The sequence below is a fragment of the Castor canadensis genome, chromosome 16, assembly GCF_047511655.1.
Source record: "Castor canadensis chromosome 16, mCasCan1.hap1v2, whole genome shotgun sequence".
Classification (NCBI taxonomy): Eukaryota; Metazoa; Chordata; class Mammalia; order Rodentia; family Castoridae; genus Castor; species Castor canadensis.
The window spans coordinates 52,194,709-52,218,759 of NC_133401.1; the positions used below are offsets into that span (position 1 = coordinate 52,194,709).

The window sequence follows — 24,051 nt, forward strand, 5'->3', positions numbered from 1 at the left end:
CAGCTATTGGGATTTTCTGTGATTCCAATCCCTACCATCACTGCCCATATTGGGTTAATTTCAGATCTGGGCAAACTTCTGCTCAGTTGGTCTATTTATTTTGCCAGTTGTTAGTGCTTAAGAGACATGAGACTTCTCAGATTCCACTTTTGTCCTATAGTTATAAAGTGACTTGCTTTGAAACACCAGGTAAGCAACAGAGGAGAAATAGCACTGTCTTTCTGATACAGTCAAGTCACAAGGCACACATACACAGAGCGAGACCTGGGCGAACGAATGAGTGAACGAATGACTGACTCCAGATGTGCCATTCCCATCCGTCTGGTTAACTTAGAAAACTTAAGACACTTTCCTTTCTTGAAGTCTTCTAGGAAAATGGGAAGTTATTATTTGGGGGGGAGTGGCAGTGGGATTTGAATTCAGGGCCTTGTGCTTCCTAGGCAGGTACTATATACACTTACTTCAGTTGCAAGTATTTCCAGACTTCTTATGTTGATAATTTTACTCTCTCTGAGGAGCTCTTGTTCAAGAAAGCCTGATGTAAAATGTCTCTTAAAATCTGTGCCATTTTTCTCCATAGTGAGAATTTTGGTGAACAATTCTCACTTCAGTTTTCTTGTTAGGAAAGCTGCTTCTCTAGCTCTCACCTCTACCACCCACCCCCTGACACCCTGGGGAATTTAAGACTGAAAATTTTCTGCTAGAAAGGAAAAACAAACAAACAAATGAAATGTCTTTTGCTGTGAGCTCAGGAGGGAAGTAAGTAAGTACAACTCAGCAAGTACAACGTGTTTGGATTGTGCTCTAAGTCACCTTTCAGGACATCAGTGAATGGAGAGTATCTGTTCTGCCAAGGGAACTGTAGCCTGACAGATGCATTTCTTTTTATGTTTTCTCCTTTCACAATGTAGTTATTTCAGGAACGAATCCAGAGAGTCAGAAGGAAGTCAGCTGCATGCACTGAAACTGTGGGGGCTGTTGATGCTCCTTGGATGGAGGGAATGGCTCATCACAGACCGATGCTGACTCCATCAGGGTCTGGGAGCTGGCGACTGCACAACCTGTCACCTGCCTTCTGATTTAGCAATGTCCATATGGCTCCTGCTACTCCTGCCAGCGACCTGGGCCGGGCAGGACCACCCTGTGGCCTGTGGCATTTTGAACACACTGCTGGGTCTGGTGACCGAGAACAGTTTCTATTGTTGGCCCCTTCTGTAAGAAGTACTCATGAGGTAAATGAGCCCCAAGAAGAAAGCTGCTTTGGGGGTTCCCTGAATCAGACTTAAAATCTGGGGGTTGAGATTTTTGCATGGTTGTGTGGGAAAAGTTGCAGGGAAGTGTTATATGACAGGGAACCTACCTAAGCTGGTTTGCTTGATTGAATCTATGTGGAAAGCCTATTTTTCATCATTTTAAAACATTAATTTTAATATTTTATTTACTTTACTAGAGTTGTATAACCAATACACACATTCAACACTAGCCTTTAAAATAAGTCAGAACTTTGCAGTTGAAGTAGAAATTTCCTGTGGCCATCCTCCAAAGGGGGACCCCTTTCTTTTCACCCCACCACAAACCCTAATAACCATCCTTTTTTCTTATTTTTGGTGATATTGCATTTGATCTCAGGGCCTTATACTTGCGAGTCAGGAGCTCCACCATTTGAGCCACACAGCCATCCCTTTTTGATTTAGTTATTCTTCAGGTAGGGGCTTGCATTTTTGCTCAGGACCAGCTTCAGACCTTAGTCCTCTCACCTATGCCTCCCATGTAGCTAGAATTGCTAGGATTACAGATGCAACCAACCATACCCAGCCTGTTGGTTGAGATATGGTCTCTCTTAACTTTTTGCCCAGGCTGGCTTCAAACCATGATCCTCTTGATGTCTACCTCCTGAGCAGCTGGGATTACAGGTGGACATTACCACATCTAGCTTGCAATTGTCACTCTTAAGACTTTTGTTTGCATTCTTCCAGACATTTAGAAAATATATTTCACATACATATGTGGGTTCCCATGGCAAATATTTGATTTTCTTTTCTTTAAGTAAAACATAAATGGAAGAACATGTCCTATTGATGATAGAAAAACTTCCTTGCACAATTTCCAGGATTTATAAAAAAGTAATTTCATAGGTGTCTTTCTTTGGAAAAAGTAGGTAAAATGTTTAGAAATAGCTGTCTTTTAAGAAAAGCACTCATCAGTTACACTTGGTTAGGTGAGAAGTGGTTTTATCTCCATCTCAGTCATTCTTTACTCTGTCACTAGAGAAGGGCAAGTTTAGAGGGGATGGATGGACAGGACTCTGTTCTGAGAGTCACTGCTCTCTGTATGACCTTTGTACTTCCACCCTCCAGGAGATCTGCAGGAATTCCTCCAAGATTCTCTACAATGCATTGGTGTGTGTGCAGCTTGAATAAATTATCTTGGATGAAGGGAACTTTGTGTGTCAGTACAGGGAAGGATGAGGAGCTATGGGAGCTATGGAATTTAAAGCCAAATGTTCTGGATTTGAATCTCTTCCCTGCTTTAGGTATATATGACCACAACAAGTTATGTGACCGCTTCTCACCCCTTTTTTTAACTAGAGAAGGTGTGAGAATAATTCATATTTCACAGGCAGCTTGAGGATTAAATGAGGTAATGTTTATAAAGCATTCAGCAAGCAAGAGATGGGTGCATGTTAATTCTCATTAAGTTTTAAAGATATCTGCTCACTAGGTGATTTGCATGAAACCCAAGGATCTTCTTGGGATAATGGTATGGGCACCTTCATTAATTTGATTTGTTTATACAATATATAGATATATGTAAAAGAGTAGAGTTGACGCTATGATTTCCAAGTGATGAGAACTGTGGGGGCTTGAGAAACAATGCTTTGTGAAGAAAGGACCAGGGATGGGACTTTAGTCGGAGGAAACTCACAGTCAAGTGTATCTGGACCCCGCCACCCTCAGAAGCTCATCTGCTCTGCTGAGAAAAAACCAAAGTGGTTTCCTCATTTAGGTCATTCTCCCAAGGCTGCCAGGTAGTCCCAGTATTGATAACTTTTTGTGGTCCTGTCACTTTCTAGAATAATGACTTCATTTCCAGCCCTCTTGAGTATACTTTAGCAAGGACTGCAATTTGACTAATAGATGTGGACAGAGGTGACGCGCATAACTTTTACACTTTGTTCTTAAATGGAATGCATGTGACTCCCTTTTGCCTCTTTTATCCTTTCTGCTCCTGGATTATAAATTTGGTGGCCAGAGCTGAAGGGGCTGTTTTAGACTATGAGGTAGAAATCAAATATTGTGGACATTTGAGCAGCGAGCTGGAAAAAAATGGAAGGAGCTGGTTAGGATCTCTGACACTGGACAGCAGTATTTATTATGGATTTGCTTATATCTGAGCTATATATAAGTAGAAGTAACGATTGCTATTTGTTTTGTTTATTAGGAAAGAATATGCCTTTACTAATACATATATATGCTTCTGCACAAGATAGAACCATAAATTATCATCTGCTTATTTTATGAGACTTATTTTTGTGTTCAACCTTTGAACTTGCTTGACTTTTGACTTAATCTAGAAACATAGAGCTCCAGATGGAACAGATCCTATTTTGACCTTGCTGGCATCCAAAACATCATTTTGAATATTTAAAATAGCTCATGAAAATTCAATCATTTTTGCCCTATAAAACAGCACTTGCATTTGGCTCAATCTAATATTAAAAGAATATCTATTTTTATTGTTGTTGGGACTGGAGTTTGAACTTAGGGCTTTGTGCTTCCAAAGCAGGTGCTCTACCACTTGAACCACATCTGCAGTCCTTTTCCCTCTGTTATTTTGGAGATGAAGTCCTGAGAAGTATTTACCTAACCTCACCTTGAACTACCATCCTCCTGATCTCAACCTCCCAGGTAACTAGGATTACAGGTGTGAGCTCCTGACTCCTGGCTCACTCTTTTTCATTGTGAACTTACTGAGGTAAGAAAGTAAGTGTGCTTAACCAGCTTTGTGATTTGCAAAGTGGTAAGAAAATATGAGAGGACCTCATTATCTACTTCAGTGTAGAAGTAGGTTATCTTTAAGCTTACCCCTCTGTCCTCTCCTTTCAGACCCAGTGACCCAGCTGTACCAAATAGACCCATTCCAGTTCCTTAGTCCTGTCAGTTCTTCTTATCCAAGCATGGACTCAATAAACTAAACACAAACGACAACTCCATTGTTGTTTTTCTTTCTTGCTTCCCTTCTTAATCCATGTTCTCCTGCTGTATTTTAAGAATCTTTTGAAATCATCTCACATTCTTCCTGGAACTGATTTAAACCAACACTTATTAAGCAACTAATTTTTTTAAACTACTAGACAGGAAATCCTGCCAGGTACTGCAGGGGCCATCGTCTTGACAAATTCTCACTAGTAATTGTTGTGGTGAATGAATACAGAGCAGTGGCAGGACTCCTCAGTACTTACAGGTCATGAGTGCACTTTGCAAACAAGCTGTGATGAGAACTCACTGTGGGATGGATCCTGAGCACAACATCTATCTTTTGTAATGAGGTGGTGAGTGGATTATTAGGTAATAACAAGCTTTGTCCTCTGGTTCAGCAATTCTATGAGTTTAAGAAAACAAAGCAGCATTTTGGGGCAGGCATTTCCCTTGTTTAATAACATAAGCTATGAAGAGATATGGCTGTGTTCATTTTGGGCTGGGAGGGGGCCTAGGAACAAGGAGATGCACAACTCAAAAACAGACTTTCTGGTCCTAGGGAGAGTCCACCATAGCATAGTGTGTGAAGAATGTGTTGTGCAGTTCCTGGGCATCTGTGGGTCTGGTTATTAAACTCTTGTCTTGTGGTTACTGCCTCTTTATCAACACAAGCCCTGCAGATTTCTTCCTTCTGTTTACTGTGTCCTACCAGCCCCACTCTTCCCAGGGACAACATGAATCAGGTCATCTGGGTCCCTTGTGGATGTTCCTACATCCATTTTCCACTACGTTCAGATATGTGAACAGATATAAAACATTGCTGTTGTTTGATTATAATTTAATTGCATGATTTATTTTTTGGAATGTATTTCTGTGCCTCTTCTAATTTTTGCCCCAGACAAAAAAAATCCCAGCAATTATAGGAATTATTTCAGTGCCTTCTTCCTTTCCTCATATCACAGGGTAATTGTAGGCTCCATTGTGCATCCAGGTCCACATAGGGCACATCTTTGGCAATAGGGCCACTGCCATGTGTATGAACCTTGCTGTCTATCAGAGACCCATAATCATAAAATAGCATCCATAAGTATAATACTTGGTTAAATCACATTCTTTACAGTTTTGAAACAACCAGTCAAATCACCACAAACTAATGTATGGAAGAATTTGTAATAATTTGCCAAGTGTTTCAACAGAGTGTATCTAGGTTTTCAGTGACTTCATGGTAGCAGAAGTAACTCACCTATTTCAGGTGATCTGCTGAAGAGAATCAATAACTTGTGATTTGATTGGCCAATGTCAAAGTAATTTGCTCACTTGTGACCACTGTTCAGATAGCATGCTTCTCTAGATTGTGTCACCATACAGGTGTACTTAAGAACTCTAGGATCCTGGAAAGATGAAGTTTCAAGAAACCAGGAGCCATCAAACTAAAAATGGTAAGTGTATCAAAAAGGACTGATTGTATGGGATGAAGCCAACATCCCACAGTGAGTTAATAGCTGAGGTCAATTGATAAACAAACTAGGTTTACCTACTGCTAAACCATGGACACCCCTGATGGATCACTTTATATTTCCTATAACTTGTCACCTCCTATATGTTGTCACCTTGGTAGATAGTGGCTTCCTGGGTTAGGCTTAGTACCCAAGTACAGGATGCAGTAAATCAAAACAGTGACCCACCTAGCTCACCACCTTCGCCTGCTTTTCTGGCAAGTTTCCTCATTTGATGAAAGCAAGATCTGGAGTGACAGCCTATGTTCATCTCCTCAGTTCTGGCTCAGGTCTTTGTCCTCATCCAGAGTTTCATCCTGGACTGTCTCAGTCAAGAAAGATCAGGCTCCCACAGGTTCAAGGTAGCTCAGACACATGTCTATGGGTTCACTGCTAAATCCCCAGCCAGCAAGACAATTGCCAGGGCAGTGAACAGCAGAGAAGACTTGCTACATTTAGGACTGATAGAGAGTTAAAGGAAATTGGAAGAAGTGGGTAAATAGGGATGATAGTGCATCTTTGTAGCTAGGAGCTCAGGAGTCAAACTCAATGGTGCTTTGCACAAGTTCTGTTGTCCATCAACTGGTCAACCTTCCTGAGCCTCCATTCTAGCCAGATCTTTACCAAGGAGCAATGCCTGCTGCATGGAGTGAATAAATGCATAAATCAATACCTAATGAACATTTAGTGCTAATAATGGGTACTAATGTAAAACATAATATATGATTTAGTATGAAAAAGAGGATAGAGGAGCTATGTTGCATTTAGTTGGCATGAATTATAACAAGCTGAAAAACAAAGTTGTATGTAATACAATATGGAAAAATACAATGTGAGACTCCTAGTGTTCTTGCCTTGATTGAACTGCTGTGGAGACTTTCCTTTGCATTTCATAGACTGTCTCTAGTCTGGCTTTGTTTTCTTTTATTTTGGTAAGAACCCTTAACATGAGATCCACCTTCTTAACAAAATTTTAAGTGTACAGTCATTGATGTCAACAATGTTGTGGTCAGCAGACGTTTAGGATTTGCTCATCTTGCTTTAGGTGAGACTAATTAATAACTAATAATTGAAACATTAGGACTCATGATTAGTAACTTCCCTCCCCCTACCCTCCAGCCTCCACTATTCCACTTTTGATTCCATGCATTTGACTGCTTTAAATATTTTGCATAAATGAAACCATGTGAATGTCCCCATAAAAACAGGGATGCAAGCCTTTCTGTAAAAGCCAGATGGTAACTATTTTAGACTATATGGGTTGAGAGGCAGAATCAAGGATGTAATGCAGATGCCTATATTACAAACATATTTCTATAAGTTTTTATTGATGAAATTCAGAATAATTGAGTTGGAACTTTTCTAACTGGCTTAATTTTTTTGGGGGGGAAGGTGATATTTTTGTCCTTAATTATGGTTCAAAGTTTATGTTCCCTATCATTGATTGATTACTAATGTTCATCTTTAAAAACTGTTCTTAACTTATGGGCTAAACAAAAGCAGGTCACAGGCTTGATTTCTTGGTCTTAAAGGATTTAGAGAACAGAAGATCCCTGAGTGATTCTGATCAGATTAGCATTTAGTGAGTAGCAGGTTAAGTAGCCTTAGATTAATTTTGAGTCATGAAGGGCAAAGGGTGGCTGTAGTAATGTCTGGACATATTTAGATGTAGAAAGTAATTGGAAATGAATTTGGGAATACACCAAGGATCTCTGGTTGCTAAAAGAAGGCTCTTCTGAGAGAAGGAATTGAACTTCTTTTCTCTTTTTTTTACATGACAACTGCCTTCTTATTATTTGACAAATGCCTTCTTATGGGCATGTTCCCAAATGTTTTGGTCATTTTACCAGATGGAAGAGAACAACAACCACAAAAAAGGTAGTGCCAAGGGATAGATGTTCATTTAATTTCTTCTCTTAGAAGAATATGATAGCCTGGCAGTGAAGCAGAAAGTTAGAATGGAAGTTAGCTTTCTCCTTTTTATTTATCTAAAGCCAAAACAATATGAAGTAGAGAAAATCCATAGATACTCCCCCAAACCCTTTTGTAAATGATATGTGAAGAAATTCCTGGCAAATATACTTCAGATACAAGTCAGGAGGAGTGATGGATGCCTCACTCCTGCTCTCATGCTACAACAAACATTCTGTGAGCCTGGACAGACAGGGAGAATGCCTTCATAATCTGCTCTGGGAACATCTACATATTGTGTAGAATAGAGTTGAGGTGAAGGGAGGGAATCCGAATGTATCCCCAAAAATGACAACAATTCTTTAAGCTTTTTGAACAAAGTCAACACAGTGGACAGCCAAAAAGAGGTTAAGAGAGAGGAACAGTCAGACAGTCAGCTGGGGTGTGGTAGAGTTGGTGTTGTCTGAAATAGCCCTTATTTGGATGAATTGAATGCTAATAGCCAGACATATTATTTTGTGACCAACTGTGGCAACTTTGCCACATTCTTGGGAAGGGAAATGGCAGGAAGCCTATTGAAAAGGAGAAAATGGGGAAGCTCTGGTACCTTGAAGGAAGTAGAAAGAGTTCATATATCAGTTGTGATTTTGAGTTCAAGGATGGCATCCCAATTTCCACCTGAGCCTTAGGGTGTCAGTGAAGAATGGGTAGTGGTGGGGGCCTCAGTTTTAAAATTACCAGAGAGGAGATGGTGGAGACATCAGGACTGTGTGAACCTGAGGTGGGAACAAGCTCTTTCCTCAGTAGTTTGTGAGTGTGACAGAATGGTGGGAGGCAGAAAATGCTGGAGTAGCTGTCTCGAGACTGTTGAACCCATTAGGCTGAATGAGGATGTGCGTAGTGAGTGCAGTAGACTGAAGAATATGGATTAACCACACATCCAGAAGAGTTTTTATGTTCTTCACAGGCTGGCTAAAACTGTTGGGTCTGTGGAAAGAGATGAAGTTTGATTGATCTAATCATTAATTAATTGGATAGTGATATCATAGTTTGGGCAGAAAATCATTATTTTTGCATTTTTTAAAGCAAATATAATTTAAGATTTAATTTTTATCTCCTTGGAAAGCAAATTCAATCTCACATCAACAGATATTAGCTGTTAGTGTATTAGAGCAGTATACTTCCACTGATGCTGGGCAAACCAATCAGTGTTCACCATAATGGATCACAGTATACCTGCACTGTGAAGGTACATGGTGTGTTGTGGTAGGATTATAAAAATTAGACATGGTTTTTGGAGAAAATAACTTTAGTAATCATGTTAATTGTAACATTGTGGTCACTACTAATAAAAAGATAGATAAAATTGCTGCAGAAAGACAAATGAGAAGGTAACTTACCCTTCCTGACAGTGTTTAATAATGGCTCACTGAGTCATCCCTTAGACTAGCTATGTAATAAGAAATGCACTGTAGGGCTTTATTTATTTTTTTTTATTTATCTGTCTCTAAAACAAAAATCTAATTTTTCCTCTGTAAAACCTTGAGCACAATAAGTAATCTTTTGGATTATGTATCAAATGGTGGCAATGTTTACCTGTTTGAATTAAGTGCAAAATTTCCTGCCAGGTCTTCACCATGAGAGTACATCAGCTTCCTAGTGAGAACTGCTCCTGTTCAGATCAGCTTCTTTAGGGTAAAATAGCACCGAGAAAAATTCACAAAAGATGTCTTTAAAAGAAGGAATGAGAGGTAAGGATAATGTTAGTGACCACGAACCTCAGAGTTCCATAATAGGATTTTTTTTAACTCCTTTGTATTCGTTAGCTCTAAAATAGAATAATTATTAAAAGATCTAGGTGCTATCGAGATACATCTTTCAAAAGCAAATAATTAAAATTGTTCAATTATAGTACCATAAAATATTGAATGCAATATAATAGGCTTTTCTTTTTTTTTTTTAAATTAACTATTTTAGCTACATAAAAGTAATAAAAAATTGAGTTTTAGGTTCTGGAGTGAAATGAGAAGAAAAGGACATTATGCACTCTGACTTTATGACGTATTCATTTTACTATTTGGGAAATATCCATTTCTGAAAACATTGTTTTCCTGCCATAAATGAAGCTAACACAACATGACCCCTTGAGTCCTGGCATATCTCAAGCAAGAGTGTTATCCATGTGAACATGCTGCACACACATTTTTGTTTACTTGCCCACTGTGTATAAAGCAATCAGCAGAATGCTTACCCCACAGGCAGCCCCAGTGCCCACGAATGACGAGTCCTCTGCTTGCCTTTCTCCGTTTTCCTGACTTCTTTGACTTTTGTCTTTCTTTGTGTTGTGTCCTTTTTAGTTTGTAATCCCTTATATTGGTTTTCTATTTCTTTTCCCCCTTGCTTTCCTTTTCTCATTTTGTTTCATTTTCCTTAACTCAAGTTAAAAAATAGGGTTAAATATGAGAAAAGAAAATAATGGTATTGGTAGGATAAGAAACACTAGTACAGCAGTGTATTGTTGAAACAGCAAGACTGAGTAGCCCTGGATTTTGGGTGAAGTAAAGACAGAAGGTATGGGGGAGACCAGTAAGAGAAATGGGTGACAGGGTGAAACTTGGTAAGAGGGGAAGGATGAAGGTTCATTTGAGTGTGAGGAAGGGTCTGTCTGGCAGCATTTAGGGTGGAAGTTTCTGTTTTCTCCCCTAAGCCAGGAAGCTTAATACAAACCCTGCTACCAAAAGAGTAGAAGGTTTTAGTGTAGCCCAAGATAATCTTATTTAGAATCATACATATGTCATTCCATGCAACACATACCTTGATGCAACAGAAGTCAGAGTGAAATAGATATCAGTCAATGAAAAGTAGTTGAAATATAAAAGAAATGCTCTGACAGGATTCTTTTTCTACCAAACACTTTCAGTCCTTACATCCTTCTTCCATTCTCTGCATTCTAGTTTCACTGCCGAGAGTAATCAGGCAGCTGAAAATCATAGACTACGAGTTTTCTGTTCCTGTCAAGGAAGGAAAACCATGGAGTAAGAACCTTTCTTACAAAACAAACACCTTCTATCCGTATTTCATGGTGGTAACGTGACAACCAATGGTTTGTTGCAATATGTGATACCCGGGTGAGCATGGGAAGTTTGGGGAGTGGTGCTGGGGAATAAATGCCCTGTTCCTTCCACCCTCCACATGGCCTAGATATCTCAGGGGCCATTGTCACCAAAATGCAGAAGGGCTTGTAGTGAGAGAAAGAACTTGCCTCATTTGCAGCTTTCCATCCACGATGCCATACACTCCCAAGTACATGGGCTGATCAATGGATTCTCTAGTAGCTCATCCCCTTCATTTGGGTTATTGTCCTGTGTGAAGTTTTTCAAATGTTTTAATTTACAGCTTTCAGTTAGTACCTTCATTTATTTAAGTGACTTGACTTGTGACATTCTACCCTTGTCTAAATGAAGCTTCAGAACTGTCTAGATTAGCACTCAATTTAGAAGAGTAGAAAACAGAAAACAGAAGTAGTATTTCTTAAGTGTAATGCGATATTATAAATATTTAATGTATGCATACATACTTAAACATGGAAACATGCTACAAAGCATAATTGACTTATTTCCTGACTTTGCTGAGTTCTTCCCCAGGGCTCTCCCTTGCGGCTACTCATCCCTCCACCCCAGGGTCTTCAGCTGTAGCTCAGGAGTCAGGAGAAGGCAGGAGGGTTTGCTTTATAGTCTGACTCACCTATGTTTTGGAGTGATTGTGATTTTTGCAGGGAAATTGCCATGTTTTCCTGTCATTCACCTCAATACAACTTCAATGGCTCATCCAAACCAACCTAATTATCCACACAAGAAATGTTCATCAAGTATCTGTTCTTTGCTAGGCATTGTTCTGAGAATTTGAGGATTCATTAGCAGATGAAGTTGATAAAGACTGTTCTAGGGATATACCTGATACAAAGGATATCCGTAACATAGACAAAGGCACCTGAACACCCATGTTTATTGCAGCATTATTCATAATAGCTAAGGTACGGAAACAGCCAAGATGCCCCACAATTGACAGAGGGAGGTGGATGTGGGAAAAGAGTGCAGAAGGGTGAATATGGTGCAAATACTGTGTACACATGCATGCAAATGGAAAAATGAGACCTGATGAAACTATTCCAGGAATGGGGGAATGACTAAAGGAGAATGGTGGAGGGGGTGAATTCAAGTATGATATATTGTAAGAACTGTTATAAATATCACAATGTATTCCTATCCAGCACAAAAATAAAAGAAAATATAATAAAGATTCTTGCTCTGTTGGAGTTTAAATTTTAAAAGGGGAGCTGGATAGATGTGATATAACAGCTGTAATAAGTTAGTATGTTATATGGCATTTTAGAAAGTGATAAGCACTGTGGGAAAAGAAAGATAGGTTGTTGTTTTGTTTAGGGGAGCTATGGGAAAGATAGCATGTGCACCTAGACTTTAAGGAGGTGAGAGAGTTGACCCTGTTACTATTTTTGGAAGAAACATTGTAGTTAATTTGCTATATCAAGTTAATTCTTAAAATAAAGCCTCTCTTCTTATTTTTTGGCATATACTTAGCACTTTTGAAGACCATGACTAGAAGAGCATGGTATTGCATTAACTTAGTTTTAACTCATGAAAGTCCTAAATTTCTACAGTGAGCATGTTGCTTTCAGACAAAGCTCAGTGGACACTCTAAACACCACACAAACATTTCCATCCATCATAACAGTGCCATTTTATCTAAGCAGTGGTGAGTTTTGCTAGATTGACAACCTGTCTTCTCTCCTCCTTCCCCTTAAGTCTCCCAGCAGAACAAGTGGAATTTGGCTATGCAAGATCACCAAATCACCATGCAGGAAACTGCCGGTAAAGGGCTGGTTACAGAACCGAGATAAGATTTGAAGTTAGCACATATGGTCACCCATTTATATCTTGGACTTTTCAATGTTCTTTTTAAAAAATAAAAACATAACATTAAAATATACTTTGAGACATGCTCTCTGCTAAACAAAGGAGTTTACACAAAGTTGTCTACTCATTTATTTCATTGCTCTTTAGGAAATTCAAGCAGGTGATTATTAATGCTTGTTTCTAATTTGAACAAAAGACTGTTACTACCCCCTTTCCAAGCTACTAGTTTACTTTAATGGATGAATGTGCTAAGGTTGATGCCATTTTCAGGTATATATCCACGTGTTAGGATACTGTCACTAATCTACAACCAAGAAGAAATCCACATGTGTCTATGGAAGCCACTTTTAGTGGAGATTTAAAGAACTGGATAATTTTCACTGCTAACACAACTTAATAAATGCTTGGTGGTTTGCATTCTTGTACAAAAAAAATCCAGATCACTTTCACTTTGAAAAGTTAAAGTATCGTCAACATTTGCTTTTGCATATTGCAATTGCAGATAGGAAAGGAAGCCATCCTTACTCCCCATGCCTTATGAGTGCTCCAAAATAATCCAGCCATTTGAGATATCAAGAGTTATCTTCCCATCTCCTTCCCAGTGGATCCAGGATTGGAAAGGGTGGAGAATGTGCAGCCAGCTCAGGGCCATGCCGGAGAAACTGTTTGTCTGCCGCCCAGCAATCACATTTTGAATTTGTTCCTTGGAGGAAGGTTATGAAAAAGTGGGAGAAGTAAAATACAGAGAAAGAAAATTGGTATGAAGGAAAATGGCTAAGTCAGGAGCAGATGAAATGACCCCAAGGGTAGAAGAGGTTTTTTTTTTTTTTTTTTTTTAATATCTTTGAGGCTGTTTCGAAAACATGAGAAGAACTGATGCAGGATTTCATGAATGTTTTCTACTGAACAGCACTACGGTTTTAGGAATCAGGGTTTTGATAAAACAAAGTAGCAATATTATTATGTAATATTGTTTCTCCCCTGGAAAATTAAAAATATTCTAAGCCAGGATCAAATCTTTAAAATAACATAGCAAGGAAAGAGACAATGGTCATAGATTTTCGAAATGATTTTAATATAGATTTTATTATAATATTTAAAGGCGTGAGATCAAGTATTGTGAATAGCTCATGAATACAAATGTTATCTCTGGCAAACACTAAAGTGTATTTGTTGGTGAAAAAAAGTGTGTAGAAGAGATTATGAGGCATGGGACACCTGTATTATTCATGAGTGTTTAAATGAGAAGTTTAATATAATGTAATTGGATCTTTAATTTTTAACAACACTTGATATACCAGCCTGAAGCAGATAAAATGTCTTATTCGTGTGTGTATACAGATACATATTCCATTTTAATTTCTTACAAGGATTGTTGTGAAAATTGTATGAATGATGAAGTTTGTCCTTTTTTGTTTTTTGATGAGGAGCTAACGTTTAGTGGCAGAGAAGACTGTGTCATCTTTTAAAATCTCTTGTCTTTTACATTGTAGGTTCTTTGCTCTTTCAAAATCCCTCTTCAGGTGGAATTCATGCCTAAGGCTCTGAGGCCTGAGACTGCCTTCCTCAGCAAGGCTCAGCAAGTATAGAGCTGGCTGTGTTCTGAGTTTACTTAGAAATCAGTTCACTTCTGGTGAGCTCACATGTCTTCCCATGGTGATGGTTCCTTAAAGGAAAAGACAGTTATGGGGTGTCACCTTCTTGGATGAACCACATGTGTTCAGACACATTACTATTCTTTCTCCCTGAGCCTCTCCTCAGACAGGGAAGGGACTTAGGGTGGTGCAGAGCCTCTGGTCTCTGCACACAGCCACCAGATTGATCTTTCTTGAATACAAATATGAAAATGTCTCCTACAAAGGCTTAGTTTTACCAGAAATTTGGGGCTGTGGCTCAGGTTTTTGTGTCAAGCCTGCAAGGCTCTGTATGACATAGTCAGGCATCTGTTACCAGGCTCATTTTGCACCAGGCTCCCGTGGGCATCAGGAACGCTGGTCACAGCTACATAGTTCTGTACTCAGTCCCCTAGAGTGGTGATGCCCTTTCCTGCCTCAGACTTAGATCTGCCACCCCTGTTCTCCCTTCCTCTCTCCTTTGGTCACCCTAACTAACTGTTTCCACTATTTCTAAAGACTAAAACCTTCTTCTGACCCCAGACTAGATGAACACCTCCTTTCTGCTGTGTTTTAATATAATATAATGCATTGTCACCTTTGTCATGTCCCTAACTGTAATTAAATTATTAATTTTGGCTAGAGGCTGGTGGGTCATGCCTATAATCCTAGCTGCATGGGAGGCTGAGATCAGGTGGTTCATGGTTCTGGGCCAACCCTAAGCACAAATAGTGTGCGAGACCCCATCTCAACAGAAAAAGCTGGGTGTGATGCCACATGCCTGTCATCCCAGCTACAATACAAAGCCTAAAACCAGAGGATCAATAAAGCCAGATCCTATCTCAAAAATAACTAGAGAAAAAAGAGCTGGAGTCATTGTGGCTCAACAGTAGAGTGCCTGCCTAACAAATCTGAAGCCCTGAGTTGAAGCCCCAGTATTGCCGAAATAAATAAATAAATAAATAAATAAATAATTTTGTTATTGCTGCTTCATTGTCTGCCAGCACAGGCAAAAAATAATAGACGCTGTGTAGACACTTGGAACAGAGTCTTGTACATGGTGGATATGCAACAAATGTATTCAGACTCATAGATATGGACACAGATGCATGTGTGTTGTCTCTATAGATATAAAAATATTCTTTGGAGGTCTCATAATTGATTGTTTTACTATTTGAGGGGGTTGGGGAGTAGACACATAGTTATAGATGATCATTTTATGAAAGGCTGAATGTTTTCCACTGCTTCTTAACTCTGCCCCACTTCTAGACATGAGGATAGGATTTTGTTGGGAAGTGTAGACCAAAATACACATCAGACTGTGAATTCCACACCTAGGAATGAATGAAAGAAATTGAGTAGTACATTCCTCCAAGGAAACTTGGGGCTTTAAAATTATTGCTTTCGGGCATTTTAAGAACTTGCCTGCTTCCTAGGATTCAGATACCGTTATACCTTCATAACCACATCCTTTTTATAACAAAAGGTCATTGTTGGAATTGCGATTCTAGAGTTAGTAGTGTTCCTGCCAAGACAATTGGGCAGGGCTCAGATGGTCTTTTGGGAGTAGACATACTCACCAACCGAAAAGGCATTTCTTTTTCGGAGCCTTCTTGGTTTAGCTTCTTCACATTCTCAGTCTTTCTTGAACCAGTATCCTGGGTCCTTCCCTCTTCCCTTTGCTTTCTTTGGGGACACAGATTAAGAATGAGCAATTGGACTTCCTGGAGATACCCTGCTGAGATCAAATTACTCTCATTTCTTTCCCCTGGTTTGTTACAAAGAACCTCTGAAAAGGTTGCTTTTCTTTATTTGTTAAAATTATTTTTGTGTGTTATATGCCTTAGGGCAGCACTGTACCTCAATTTTGGAACAGCCTTTGGGCTTCGTAATAGCCCTCTGCTTTGAGTGGTTATAGGCTAGAGTAGATTTTTGAAAAAATAGGTATTTTCTTAAATATGAAATTTGTATCTTTTCTGTTTTTACAGATAATTAATATGGCACTCTCATGACATCTTTATTAATGTTTCTCAATTATTTTAATAAACTTTTTATTCTGGAATGGTTTTAGATTTATGGAAATGTTACAAAGACAGTACAGAGAATTCCTGTATAGCCTCTACCTGGTTGTTGCTAGTCTTAGCATCTTTCATTACATGATACAGTGGCCAAAACTAATAATAATTAATCAATTGATAATGAACACCAATTATACTAAATTCTAGACTTCATTTGGATTGTGCTAGTTTTTTCACTAGCAACCCTCTTCTGTTCTAGGATCAAATTCAAGATACCACATTCACTTAGTCTAAATCTTTATAACATAAAAGCAAAATTGAATAAAAAGTGAGATGGAAATTAGCATAAAGATAGACCCAAGGTGTTGGAATGTCAGTAATGTGCACTATTGCTGTGTCCTGTATCAAGGGCTCACATGTCCCTGTTTGGAGGGATGTAGTTCTTGGCTTCATCACATTTACTTCTCACTCTTGGGAGCACATGTATGTTGGTCTTTATATTATTAGCATTCATTATCTAAGGAATCAAGATTATAATCATTAAGAGTAATTACGCAATCTGTGGTTTGTTGTTGTATTTTTAATTATGAGATTATTTAGTGGCTTTTAGAAGTTTTTAAGCTTTAAAAGAATGGAATGTTTCATGGGTTTATTATATTTTTTATGCGTTTGTATTTATTTGATTCTAATATTTACACCACACTTGCTTTATTAGAAATTTTTGGACTGGAATATAACCTCCTTACCTTTTGGGGCAGAGATTCAACTTGTAATTATCAAATTCTTTTTAAAAATTTGACAGTTTCCTATATTATAAAATGCTTGGGAAAATTTTGTGAGATATGTAAAAAATGGATTAAAACTTGCTTAAAACAACATGACAAGTGTTTAGAAGTACATTCAGATGAAGGACTGTTTTGTAGCAGAAGGTAAGCACAGAGTGAAGTTATTTTCCTTAACTGAGTGCAGAAATTTTATGAGCCTGGTGTTGACATTTATGTGGGAACTGTTAGATCAAGATACATGGGAGCTTACCCTTCCTTTCAGACATTTAGCTATCAGCCACTAGCTTTTATATGCTGTCATATGAACTGGGTTGTCCATCTGCTAGACTGTGCATATGTAGCAATTGATCTGCACCAATATATCCTCCTCCCATAGGCTATGCACCTGAAACTGTAGATGGGTAAGGAAATTAATTGAACACAATGGGCATTGGTGAGGCAAATAACTGGGACTGATACTCAGCATTGCTCAGATCAAGGAAAACTACTCGGGGTCTCTACTTGAAGGGTCAATTGTCTTTTTATGGCTTCTTTCACTATAGAAGCTGCCTATCTTTGTGTACTGGGAGTTTCTACTGGCTGCATGGAGCTTTAAAGACTGTGGACTGGGCAGGTTTCAAATTGTTCCAAAAGTCTATAGTTTATGTCCCCAGGGTAACAAGCATTCAAGCCTTTGGGTGTCCTGTAAATATGTCAGAGATAGTGGAGTGGCAAACAGAACACTGAGTTCTGCATTGGCCTGGGGAGAACTGAGGCAGTCCACCTGCTGGCCTCATTGCTTTCAGACTCCACCCAGCAGTTCACCTTCCTATGTGGGGAGAAGACTGAAAAACATGCAGTTTGGGGGGCCTGCTCTCCAGGCTCTCAGTCTGACCTAGCAGTTCCTGGAAGTGGGTTTCAGTGCTTTTAGACCTGCCCAGCAGCTCACCCCTTGTGGGAGAAGAGGCTGTGGAAGTCATGGACCTGACCAGAAGACAGGTCCTAGAGATGAAATACCTCAGATGCCATGGCTTTGGTGCTTTGTTTCTGCCATGACTTTCAGGTGATAGGACTTCCTCCTCATTAGGGAAGTGGGGACCTCTAGTCACTAAGCCTTTCACTGCCAAAGTTCCTGCTGCTTAAACTTCTCATCAGGGCTACAGTTAGACTTTCTCCCTGTCCATGACCTCCTCTCATTGCCAACCCCACACAGATACTGACTTTTTCTTCTCTTCCAGCCCTCAGCATAGCCATCTCCCCACCCCCCAAGATGATGCCTTCCTATAGCTCTCCAAGATAAGAAGATTGACAAAATGTCTTTCTTCACCAAAGCTAGCCTTCCATACTCACCAAATCCCCATGCTGGGCTTAAGACTTGCAGAAGACATGGGCTTATCCTTCAGCTAGAATTGCCAGTCTGCCACCAGGGTCATCTGGCTTACATTGTGATCATGTCTTTGTCTCTCCCCTCCCTGGGAACTAGAGATGGGGCTTGAGACTATTTTCTGGTTTCTCTGTTGCCTTTCTGTTGTTTCTCCATGCTTTTCTACTGTTCTTTGGTAATTCCCAATGTTCTTCCTCTCTTTCTCTCTTCAGAATATTGTCTCTCCTTTGTTAGTTGACTCTTCTCATTAATTGAGTCAAAATGGAGGACACCTCTAATCTGCCATCTTGCACTATCCCTCCAGGGAATGTTTTGTAGGGAGCCTCCACAGGCTTTCCACAATTCAGAAACTCAGATTGTTGCCTGACACAGCCATAGGCCTATGCTGTTTCTGATTCTTAAACATGATCTACAATTGTGAAATTGCTTGAAATTATCCCAGCATTTCAGTGTAGGCAAGAGATGCTAAATTGCTCTAATCACACTGCCTGTTCTGATGAACTGAAAGCACATAGGAGGTAGAGACCAAAGAGATTTTGTACAATGTTTTACATCCTCCATGTTGTGAAACTTGCAAACATTCATTCAAACATGAGGATCTTTTTGGCTATAATATATACTTTGTGGAATAATATATACTTATGTTTTTAAACATTGATTAAAATGTCAACACTGTCTACCAATTTTTATAAAGCCATGCACTGGCAAAGGCAGCAGGTAAGAGTTTTGTTACCTTAATTTTAATGTGACTTTACTTCAGTAATAGAGATGTTGGAGGAGAATGAAAAGAGCAAGCATTTGATGAATAAGTATGATGTTACTTAAGAATATATATGATTTAAGATGGATAGCCTTAGCTTCTGTGTGTTGCTAATGATATTGTTAAGTCTAAAGAGGTACTGAGGGAGGAAGGGGTGTTTTTCAAGTTAAGAACCTTGATTTCTAAATAGAAAACAAAAAATGAATGACTGTTTCTGAATACTGTGCATGGACTACACATGACTGATGTTACCGTCCACTTTGCTTCTTCTCAGCACCCAACTCTGAGTAAGTCAACTTTCTTGGTATTCAGCTTTGCTTCCTTGAGCACAAGTAGACATTGTTTTTCAGATGTAGGTACATCAGTGTTTTCTAGTCTTTTGTTTACATTACGTTATTACTCTCATTCTCTACCAAGAGCTCAGCCAGCCTCAATTACAGTGTGGCAAATGTTTAAGAGGAATAAACAAAAGAATACTAGTTAAAGAGAAAATATTTAGCTTTAGTTGAAGGAGGGTTGTTTTGTAGGAAATTGGACTGTGTATGGAAAAACAATAGATCAGCCTCATAAAACTGTCTGTGTTCTCCTTGTTTGAAGCAGTGACTTCAGTTGTAAAGGTGAAATGTCGTAACTAACCCTCAACTCCTGGGCTTTTTCTTCTTTTGTACTTGAGTTATCTTTTATCAATAGAGCTGGAAATAAACTTGGTCTTGACACATGTTATCTCTTCATGGATTGATTGACACATTATATCTTCATCAAGAGATATGTTATCTGTAAGATAACATTGTCATGATATCTGACTTGCCATTGGGCAAGAGGTGACTAAGGAGTCAGGGAATCAATAGTGATGTGAATGCTACATGACCACCATGGTTTCTGCCCTCAGATTCCACAAATTAGATTTTGATGCTCTGGGTCGTTTAAGGCACTGACACCTGAGTGCTGAAAATGTTCAGACTTGGAGTTAAAAAAAAATCAAAACTATCCCTTTTCTTTGTCTCTTGACATACACATGCATGCCCACACATACACAAATACACACTCTTGTGCACATGCACATACACCCATTTCTTTCTTTTTCTATAATAAAGCCAATTTACCATTCTAGAAAATCATGCTGGCATTTTTTTTTTCATAACTCTATGTTGCTACCTCATGTGTCTCTATCATTATTTTTTTTAAAAGAAACTTGTGAGAAAGATCTTCCTAAAACATCCATGCCAACATGTCCTTCCATTTTTAAGAAATGGAAATGGCTCTCTGTGGGTATCCTATGAGCTGAAATCTCAGGCTGGTCTGTAGAACTTTCTTAATCTCTGTTCTCTCTGTTTATGGCAGCATTCCCACTATATTTCACCCTTTGCTGGACTCAGACAAGCCTCTTTTCCCCAAAGCCACCCCATCTTCAGGTTTACTCCCCATCCTGTGTCTTCCTTGCCCAGCACTGGATGCCACCTTATCTCACTCTGAGCCCTTGTCTGACCACCCCAGCCCTCAGTGAGTTCCTTCTTTATTTTCATTTTCAGTTCTTCACTTTGCTTTGAGCATCCTAGTGCATCAACTGGATTATGAACTTTCTGAGAGAAGGAAACATCACTTATATTTCTTTCTACTTATGTACAATCTCATGTGTGCAAAGATTTTGAGCATATACTTGGTTCTTTAAAAATGTGTCTTTGTGTTACTAGTATTGAGAAAAATAACATATATTGGTAGTGGTTCGGGACATTTTCTCAATTCAAGTAAATTTCAAATCCAGCTGTAGGGTAACACATGCCTGTAATCCCAGAACTAGGGAGATGGAAGCAGGAGAATCACAATCAGGAGTCCAAAGGCAACCTGGGCTACATAGGGCATCTCCATCTCAAGACAAGAAAACAACCAGAAAGAAAACCCAGTAAATTTTATTATGTTCCATGTCTACAGACTTGTCCCACTCTAACTCTTACTAGTTTGCAAATCAATAAATTTAACACATATTGATGGAGCACCTGACTCACACGGGATGGTTGCTCAAGTACCTATGGACACACTGTTGACTCAAAGCAGTCAGGTGCTTGACCTTTTGGAGTGTTTGTTCTACACCAAGGAACTAAAATCATATAATGCCCTTCTGAAATGTGTGATTGCAGCTCTCCCAAGTTTGTAAAGGAAAACTAAGAGGATTTGCCTGATCAGGCAAATTACAGTAAACTTCACTAGAAGGGAAAAAAATGAAGAGGGAATCAAAATTAAGTAACAGGAGGAGGTACATCTGTGGTAGGCAGAGAATGCCCCTCCTGGAATCATTATCAGGAAGGAGGCAGGGCACAGATGTTCCACACTCTTATTTGTTGTTACTAGAAACACATCTTCAAGCACATGTTCCTTTATTTCTACTTAGTACCAGAGCTAAATATGACATTCAAGTGACTGCACTGTTTTTGAGAAATAACGAGTCTGTTTTGAATAGCACACTTCTGTTTTTCTTAAGTTGGATAGAAGAGAAGTTATTTGACTGCAGCAAATTCACCTGTAAGGGTGGCACATACCTGTAATCCCAGCACTAGGGAGGTAGAGGCAGGAGAATCAGAATCAGGAGCTAGAGGAGAAAAAGCAGAGAAGTAAGAGAGAAATTGTGAGTTAGGTGACTTTGCAGGTATAAACGTAGGAAATTCCTGGGTTTATGGTGAGTAAAGATGAAGTAAGGTTCTAGAAAGCAGCCTCCCCTTTCACTCTGACAAGAGGAGGAATGGTTCATCCACTTCTTGTGTTGATTAGGACCCACAAAGGAGTGAGTGAATTGTCACACACATGGTAAACAAATGAGGGTGCTCAAAATGTCATGTCTCTGAGCCACACGGGTCTGCATTTGACACCTGGTGATTTCTGTCTCTTTGATAACAAAATAATACTGAGGAGGATCCAAGATGGCAGTTAGTGCAGAGAATCAGAACTCATCAGCTCAGTGATTCCAGAAGCCATCTTGAGACACAGGAGCTACACTTGGGTAATTCTGATTGCTTCTAGTCAAACTAATAACTGCCATCACATTAGGTGCACATACAATTCAAAGACTGACCCTTAAATCAGCCTTTAATTGCATGAACAGCTGTGAAAATCCTACATGGCACAGCCAGCAAGGCATGTCTGGCCCTGGAGAAAAAGGCCCCTATCCATTTCTCTCTCTCTCTCTCTTTCTCTTTCCCTTTTTTTCCCTTTTTCTCCCAAAAAGCAGAAAACAGAGCATCAATCAGAATTGAACTCTGCAGTATCTTGAACCCCTAACTTGTGGAAAGCAAGTTTCTCCATGCCACTTCTCCCCACTAGCTGATTTCAAAGCTGCTTGTGTGAATCTGCAGAATGAACAAGTGACCATCATGCACCACATGCGACTCCCTGCTCACCCCCGGGAACATAATCCAGTGCAGCCTCTGGGCAGACTGACCCTCCTCCATCAAAACTGAAAAGCATAAACAGTGAATTGTAATCTAACACTGACAGTGGAGGTGGAGGTGGAACACTGAACCTGTCCCCAGAGAATGTGGGTGGAGCAAGGAGCTGAAATCTCAGTGAACATAGCATGGGTAAAACAACAAAGACTGAGCATGGGAAGAAGTCCAAATGGCCAAAAAACACATGAAAAAAATGCTTACCATCCCTGACCATAAAAGAAATGCTAATCAAAACCACACTTAAATTCTACCTCACTCCTGTTAAAATAGCTAGAAGAACACCACCACCACCAAATGTTGGTAAGGATACAAGGAAAAAGGAACCCTCATACACTGCTGGTGGGAATGTTAACTAGTACAACTACTTTGAAAAACAATATGGAGGCTTCTTAAAAAAAATTAAACATAGATCTGCCATATGATCCAGCAATCCCACTCCTAGGGGTACATCCAAAGGAATGCGAAACAGGTTACTCCAGAGGCACCTGCACACCCATGTTTATTGCAGCGCTATTCACAATAGCCAAGCTATGGAAACAGCCAAAATGCCCACTACTGACAAATAGATTAAGAAAATGTGGTATTTATATACAATGGAATTTTATTCAGCCACAAAGAAGAAGAATGAAATTTTTGTCATTTTCAAGTAAATGGATGGAACTGGAAAACATCCTAAGTGAAGTTAGCCAGGCTCAGAAGGCCAAAAAGCATATGTTTTCCCTCATATGCAGATTATAGACCCAAAATAAATGCAGTAATATTATTGGACATGGGTCACACACTAAGGGAAGAACCCATACAAAGGAATAGGGAAAGGGAAGGAAACCTAAAACTTGAATGTGGCTGATGTGCCCACTGTAGAGGAGCAAATAAAATAATCTTAAATTAGCAGAGGCCTCTATGGGAAGGGGACCAGGAAGTAGTGAAGATGTCTGGCAGAGATGAACTAATGTGGTTTGCAATACACAAGTGCATGGAAGCAATGCTAAGAATCTCTCTGTATAGCTATCTTTATCCAAAACTAGCAAAAGTACTATGTCTTTCTTGGTATCTCTTATGTTTTTTCTTCGACAAAATTGGAGAACAAAAGGGTGGAAGAGGTTCTGCCTGGAAGTGTGTGTGTGTGTGGGGGGGGTAGCTGATACAATGTATATACATGTGAATAAATGTAAAAATGATAAAATAAAACACAAAAACAATACTGAGAGGATTAATTAGCTAATATTTGTGCAAGTACCTTGTATAAAACCTTGAACACAAGCATTTCCTCCATTTTTCTCTCTCTACTTATAGTCTCATTTCTTCTTCCTCATCATTGATATATTTTTAAAATGCTGACAAAGCAGATAAGGACAGAGTTTGACAGATTCCTGGATAATTTCAGTGTCTTTATTGTGGTTTGTTGACTCTCAAATCAGTTTCTTGTTTGTCTCCAGGTTTATTAAGCATGTTTGGAAGATAATGAGCAATGTATACACGTGATATTTTCATGTATGTATATATACATTGTGCAAAGATATGCATCACCTCACATG

General features: G+C 39.2%; 1 protein-coding gene across 6 annotated transcripts in view; it reads left to right on the forward strand.

The window, feature by feature from the left end:
* Positions 1-24,051, forward strand: part of LOC109676573 (protein Largen) — a 218,894-nt gene that overhangs the window by 29,839 nt on the left and 165,004 nt on the right. The window contains exon 4 of one of the 6 annotated variants that reach the window (XR_012442444.1): positions 912-24,051. The exons of the other annotated variants lie outside the window; for them this stretch is intronic. The gene's annotated coding sequence lies outside the window, so the exon portion shown is untranslated. The remainder of the gene's footprint in view (positions 1-911) is intronic. 6 annotated transcript variants of the gene reach the window in all.